The sequence below is a fragment of the Mustela putorius genome, unplaced genomic scaffold, assembly GCF_011764305.1.
Source record: "Mustela putorius furo isolate JIRA1106 unplaced genomic scaffold, ASM1176430v1.1 tig00003972_pilon_pilon_pilon, whole genome shotgun sequence".
In the NCBI taxonomy this organism is placed as follows: Eukaryota; Metazoa; Chordata; class Mammalia; order Carnivora; family Mustelidae; genus Mustela; species Mustela putorius.
Genome location: NW_025422115.1, coordinates 9515719 through 9523493, shown reverse-complemented (window position 1 = coordinate 9523493; position 7775 = coordinate 9515719). Strand labels below are relative to the sequence as shown.

Genomic DNA, 7775 nt, shown 5'->3' with positions numbered 1-7775 from the left:
TAGTACACCTTTTCGATAAATCATACACCATAAAACACAAACCATAGGACACTTGAAAACCAACAGCACAAAATAAAAGGATCAAATACAGGAAACAGATCGTGTGGTAGTAGTCACTGTATGAGGCTTGTTGCAGGATTATCAGAAGTTGATAATCAGCAGTTGGGGGGGGGTCCCTGAAAACAGGGGAAATGTTTATATATGGGGAAGTGGTTTCATAATGAATAAATTGAGATATCTGGATAGCCTTTTTTTTTTTTTTTGGCATTATGATGGTCTATTCACTTATAACACACCTCCACAAAAGCTTATTGGTTTATAACAATAAGCATCATTCATTTTACTCATTTCGCGTTTGGTGGGGGCATGGCAGGAACAATCTATCCTTACTCTGTGCAACATCAGCAGCTCTTCTGGAAGGCTCTGAAGATCACTCACTCCCATGGTTAGGGAGTTGGATGCTTACCTAGGTCGTGCCTGGGAACATCAGATCTTCACATGAGTCTCTCTATAGAGTTGTGTGGCTTTCCTTATAGCACGGTGCCGGAGTTCTAAGAGATTAAAGTGGAAGCCTCATTTTATTATTAAAGTTTTTTATTATTGTTGTTGTTTGTTTGTTTGTTTTTAATAACAGAGAGAGATAGTGAGAGGGAACACAAACACAGAGGAGCTAGAGACAGAGAAGCAATCTCCTCACCAAGCAGGGAGCCTGACTTGGGACTCAATCCCAGAACCCTGGGATCATGACCTGAGCTGAAGGCAGACATTTAAAGACTGAGCCACCCAGGTGCCTCTAAAGTGGGAGCTTTGAACAGCATGACTTTTCCCTCAATCTATTGATTAGGCAAGTCAGCAACCCTAGCCCAATGCTGTGGAAAGAGACATTGCATTTCATCACTCACTGAAAGGATTAGCAAAGAATTTATAACATTCTTTAATCTGCCACATTATAGAATAGTATTCTATTGAAATAAATTAATTCTATATGTACTCACCATACCCTAATTGAGCAGAAAAGCAAGTTGAAATTTTGATTTAATCCCATTTGTGTAAAAAATTGGGGGAGTGGGACGCCTGGGTGGCTCAGTTGGTTAAGCAGCTGCCTTTGGCTCAGGTCATGATCCCGGTGTCCTGGGATCGAGTCCCATATCAGGCTCCGTGCTCGGCAGGGAGCCTGCTTCTCCCTCTGCCTCTGCCTGCCATTCTGTCTGCCTGTGCTCGCTCTCTCCCCGTCTCTCTCTCTGATAAATAAATAAAATCTTTAAAAAAAAAAATGGGGGGAGAGGGCTATAAATATTTTGGGTTGTTTTTTTTTTTTTTGGCTGGTTTGGGAATAGTGAAAGTATGGATAACCACAGACAGGATTGGGACGGGAAAGGAAGAGAGAATTATTAGCTTCTCCTTTTTAAACACCTGTACTTGATTTGTTGCCATTAGCTTATGTCACCTCAGGATATTTATTTTAAATGGTATCCTTTTGTTGTTGCTTTGTTTTACTTTATTTTGTTTCATTTCTGGAATGCAGAATGCTTATAGGTTTGTGCCTATTGACTTTGTATCCTGTATTTTGGGAATTTGCTGTTGACACTGGATCTTGTTGAAGTCAGTCAGTTGGCTGCCACCGAGGAAGAGACCAAGGCTACAGCTGGCCTGGCAGTGGATGTGACTACTTCAAGTTTTTTTGGTTTTGTTTTTGTTTTTTCCCCACTCTTACCCAGCATTTCTTTATTAGGACCACTGGCCCAGCTCTGCTGCAGAGGGAGAAGGGGAGGCCAGGGCAGTCTACAGCGGGCTTCCTTCTCAGGAGCAACTGGTCTTCTGAACCTTCTTGATTTCCTCCGCCAGCGCCTCCTCCAGGGTCTGGTAGGCCATGTCCAGGTTGTCGTTGATGATGACCAGGTCGAACAGGCCCTGTTTCTTGCTGCTCTCCATGTCCACCCAAGCGGAGGCCAGACGCTTGGCCAGGCTCTCCTCTGTCTCCGTGTTGCGCCGCCGCAGATGCTGCTCCAGGACGTCCAGCGAGGGCAGCCCCACGAAGATGTAGATGGGCCACAGGTCCGTCTTCCTGATGTCACGCACGCCCTGCAGGTCAACGTCCAGTGCGCAGATGCCGTTCCTGGCCTGAACGGCCTGCACAGCTGCTTTGCTAGTCCCATCCACGTCCCCCGAGAACTCAGCGTGCTCGATGAAGTCTCCGGTGGCCATGTCCCGCTGCCTCACCGCCCTGGTCACGAAGTAGTAATCTCTGCCATTCTCTTCTCAAGGCCGCAGGTCCGGCGTGGTATGGGACACGCTGAACCCGAAGACACTGCGGTGCTCCTGCAGGAGTCTCTTGAACAGGGTGCTCTTCCCGGCCCCTGAGAGTCCACTCAGCTGGACAGGCCAAGGTCCTGACATCCCTGGATGAAGGAAGGGGGCCCCCTCTCACTGTTCTCTAAACAGCTCCAGTTACATCAAGGGAGGGAGGGCACATTTGCGATGACCCATTTCCTACTCTCAGTCCACCAGAGAAAGCAGAATGTGAGCAACATGTGAGAATGTAGGGCATGCTGCGTGTTGACACATGTCACGTTGGGCATTCTAGAGCCATGAGGCACTGGAGGGGACAGATACTAAATGACCATCTGGGTCAATATTGGCTGAACAAGAACATCTGCATGTACTCACAATTGCAGATTTGTTTCCCCTCTCCATTTTGGTGACCAATAATCCTACTATAAATGGTTTTTTTTTTTTCCAGTTCACAGTATATTAATATGTTGGAGTACTACGTAAATTTTCCTAAGTCAAAACAGCATCTATTACCTTGGTTTAAAAATAATGTTCTAAATTTATTCATTCTAGGAGTACTTTTGTATAGTCCTTGAAATTTTCTACATAGGCAATGGTGTCATCTGCAAATGCAGAAAGCTGTATGTCTTCCTTTTCAATATACTTGCCTTGTAGTTCTTTTTCTTGCCTTCTTGCACTGGCTAAGACTTCTAGTACAAGGCTGAATAGAAGTTGTGAGAGTGGACACCCTTGCCTTGTACCCAATCTCAGGGATAAAGCACTCAGTCTTTCACCATTAAGGATGATTTTCGGGGCACCTGGGTGGCTCAGTCAATTAAGTGTCCAGCTCTTGATTTTGGCTGAGGTCATAATCTCAGGGTCATGAGATCGCTTCCCATATCTAGCTTCATGCTCTGTGTGGAGCCTACTTAAGATTCGCTCTCCCTCTCTCTCTCTCTCTCTCTCTCTCCCCCTTCCTTCCCTCCTTTTACCCCTCCCCCCCCACTCTCCTTCTCTCTTAAAAAAAATGATTTTCATGATAATTTTATTTCATTGTTCAGATGTTCCATTTTTTGGTTTCTGTTATCCAGCCCTGTCCTACACCAAGAGTTGAACATATCCTCGCTTGTAGTCTTGTGAGCCCCTCTATTAGAGATGATCTTATATTGTGATTTTTCACAGTTTCTGCCTCAGAAGACAGGTAGTTCTTGGGATGCAAAGCCCATGTGGTTTCCAGGTCTCTCCAGGTCCTTTTAACATTCAAAAACATATTTGCCGAATAAGTCTTGCAACTAACTAAGAAAAAAGGACAGGAGGAAAAGATGTATGAAGAAGGATTGAGAAAGTATAGAAAGTATAGATGGCACCACCATCAAAAGTTTCCCAAGCCAGGAAACTGTCTTTATTTTTAATATCACCCATCCAAACTTGCTGTTGGAAGTTCTATTTTGTCTGCTGGTCCATTTAGAGATCTGCCTTCCTACTTATGCTGCAAAATTCTGGCTACCATCATCTCTAACCGGGTAAACCATGGTAGCCTTCTTACCGGGCATCCAACTTCTACTTTGAGGCGCTCAACAGCCTTAGAAGGATCTTTATAATCATAAATCTTGTTGTTTTACTCTTTTATTGAAATTCACTTATCTGTTTCCTTTGGGTCTCAGAATAAAGACTAAACATCCTTCTGTGGCTCCCGAGGCCATTTGTGGTCTTTCTATCCTAATATCCATCTCCATCTCCCTGACTCCCTGTGCACTTTATGCTCAAGTCATTCAGAAATACTTTCTGTGTTAGTTTCCCACAGCTTCTGTAATGAATTGCCACAAACAATGTGGCTTAAAACAACAGAAATTCATTATCTCGTTTCAGGAGGCCAGAAGTCTGAAATCAAAGTGTCAGCAGCATTGGCTCTGAGAGAGAACCTATTCCAGGAACAGGTGGAACAGGTGGAACCTATTCCACCTAAGCATGGTGGTTGCTGGTCATGCTGGACTTTCCTTGGTTTGTAGCTGTACCTCTCCAATCTCTGCTCACATTTTCCCATGCCTCCTTCACTCTGTGTCTGTGGGTCCCCATAGCCCTCTCTCCATAGAAGGACACCAGGCATTGAATTTAGGGTCCACCCTAACATAGCATGACCTTGTCATAACTAATTACATCTGTAGAGGCCCTATTTCCAAATATGGTAACATTCTGAGTTGCTGAGTAGACATGAATTTTGGAAGTACTACTTTAGCCACTGTATGTTCTTCTCAACAAATAGATTGAGTTCACTTTGCCTTCAGGTTATTTCCATTAGTTCTTCCTTCTCACTCCTCTTGGCCTTCAGCTTTTCTTCACTTTTAATTGTCTGTTTTAGAGAGACTTTGCCTGCTTTGATGTTTAATTTTATGTGTCATTCTCACTGTGCCATGAAGTATCAAAATATTTGGTCAAACAATATTTTGGGTCAGTCTTTGAGGGTCTTTCTGGTTGAGGTTAACATATGGATTGGTAGGCTGAGTAAAGCAGATTGTCCTCCCTAGTGTGGGCCTCATCTAATTAGTTGAAGGTCTGAATAGAGGAAAAATACTAACCCTCCCTCTAGTAGGAGGGAGGTCCTCTTGCCTAACTGCCTTCACCTGGGACATAAATCTTTTTCCCGTCTTCACACTTAAATTGAAACATTAGTTCTTGGAACTATCTCATAAACACATCTATGTCTCCAGCTTGCCAACTGCAGCTCTTGTGACTTATCAGCCTTCATAATTATGTGAGCCAATTCTTTATGATATAGTTGATATAAATGATATAGATAGATAGATGCATGAAATCATAGTCATTGCTAGATATTCAAGTCCTAGTATATTCAATATACGTTGTATAAAGGTTTCTCTTTCCAGATGACTGGTTGAATATCTTCTTCCCTTCCACCTCTCTAAAAGTGAATAAAAGATAAAAAGTGATTCATAAAATTATATGAAAACAGTAATGGTTGTAAGTTCTGTTGGTCATAATGGACTAGGTAATTTTCTGATCAATACTCTAGAAAAGTTTTCTAAAACTGGATAAAATATTTTTTAAACATCTTCCTGAGACCCTGTCTCTGGAAAGATGGTACAGATGTAATCTTCCAGATTTTTCCCACTAAGTTCAACCAAACACTCTGGATATTTTATGTTAACAAACATAAGAAGATTCTGAAAGGTGGAGAGAAGGCAGATGTGTTAGGAATATCAGGACTAAGAAAACAATATGATTGTGAATTTGCTGGAATTTCTTTATGTTGTATATCAAAGGCTTGGAGATCATGAAGCTGGCAACCCAGAAACACCAAAGGGTTTTGGTGAAAAAATACAAAGAGTGAAAAAAAGAAAAAAAATTCAATAAAAGTCTTCTCTCTAGCCAAAAGTTCAGGAAAGAATGAGCCAGCAAGATAGAAAACTTTAAGGCAAAATCACTCAGTTCTAGACACATATAACAGAAGAGACTGTGGCCTCACCACATCTACACCAGTAAAGGCTGAGGGGGACGTCTAGACTTCCATTCTCGCCAGGCTATAATGTGGTGCTAAATTTTCCTTCCCAACACCAGCCTGGTGTTCAAAGGACAGAGTAGGGAGTTGGAACTTCCATCTCCAGGGAATAATGAGTGCCTTACCCCTTGTGGGGTCAATGGGGAGCATGTGGGGAACTTGGATTTCCACTTGCATCTGGTGGTGATGAGGTCTTCACCCACTCTGAGGTGCCTGAGAGGAGGCTTGGTGGAGGGTCAGAATTTTCATCAACACCCAGGCATAAGGTCACTCCGCATGGGTGTCAGTGGGGGCCACATCAGGAACAGTGAAGAGGTACTCATCCCTACCAACCAGGATGATTTCAGTGGAAGTTACTGACCCAATGAACCTGCAGTGATGACAAGTCTCTTCCCTACTTGACTGTTACCAGAGACCAAGTAAGGGACCTGGACTTAGAGCCACTAATTACAGCAAGGCAAATCCTTGTCATTCCCCTACCAAAGGCATGTCAATGAGAGGGTTTATTTTTATATATTTTATTTATTTATCTGAAAGAAACAGAGATAATGACAACACGAGCATGGAGGAGAGGGAGAAGCAGGTTCTCCACTGAGCAGAGAGCATGATACAGGATTCCATCTCGGGACCCAGGGTTTAGATAAGACCTAGACTCTCATAATACACTACTCCAAATGACCAGTTTTCATTTAAATAAGATTAGCTGTACCAATATTGAAGAAAATAAAAATCTGAGTGAAAGAAAGGACAATCAACACGTGCTAACACTTAGGTAATGCAGAAGTTAAGATTACCTGACAAATACTTTAAAGCAGGCATTATAGAAATGTTTCCAGCTACAAATGTTCTTGAAACCCAAGAAAGGAGCAGGAAATAGAATGGCTCAGTTTGAAGGAATAGAAAATATAAAGGAAAACCAAATGAAAATTTTAGAAAACAAAATACAATAATCAAAACTAGAAAAATAAAACTCAGTGGGCAGTCTCAACACCATGTAGAAGTGAACAGAAAAAAAAGAATCAATGAACTTGAATATGAATAATGGATATTACCTATTCTGAATAACAGAGAGAAAATACACTATTAAAAAGGCAATAAAACCTCACAGAGTTGTGGGACCATAACAAAAATCTAATATTTATGTCATCACAGTACTGAGAAAAAAGGAGAAAAATAGTGGAACTGAAAAATAATTCAAAGAATTATGGATAAAAATTTTCAAAAGTTGGTAGAAGGGCATTTAGGTAGCTCAGTTGGTTGAGCCTCTGCCTTTGGCTCAGGTCATGATCCCAAGGGTCTTGAAATCAAGCCCCTGTCAGGGGTCCTTGCTCAGTGGGGAACCTGCTTCTCCCTCTCCCTCTGCAGCTCCCCCTGCTTGTGCACTCTCTCTCTCTCTCTTTCAAATGAATGAATAAAATTTTTGAAAAAAAAAAAGTTTGTAGAAGGTATAAATTCACAGATTCAAGAAGCTGAAAGAACCACTAACTAAAAACTAAAAAAAAAAAAAATGCACATCAAGATACATCATAGTCAGTCTTCTGAAAACTTAAGACAAAGAATAAAATCTTAAAAGTAAACAGAGAGAAACAACACATTACCTAGAAGGGGGGAAAGAATTTGAATGACTAGAGGTTTTTCATCAGAAACATTAGAAACCAGAAGGAAGTGGTGCAATATTTTTCAAGTGAAAAAAGGTAGTTAATCTATATTTCTATACTCAGTGAAAATTTTTAGAAGTGAGAGATAAATCAAAACATTCTCAGATAAAGAAAATTTGAGGGAATTTTTCAAAAGCACACTTTCCCTAAGAGGATGACTAAAATATGTTCTCTAAACAGAAAGAAAATGTTAAAGAATCTTAGGACATCAAAAAGAAGGAACAATGGAAAGAGTTTAAAAAGGGGGGGGAGGGGTAAATACATATACTTTCTTTTTCCTATTGAGTTTCTAAACTACGTTTGAAAGAAGAAGCAAAAATTATGCCATTCTG

General features: G+C 41.4%; 1 pseudogene; it reads right to left on the bottom strand.

The window, feature by feature from the left end:
- Positions 1-1800: 1800 nt before the first annotated feature.
- Positions 1801-2397, bottom strand: LOC101676623 (annotated as a pseudogene).
- Between the last annotated feature and the right edge of the window lie 5378 nt (positions 2398-7775).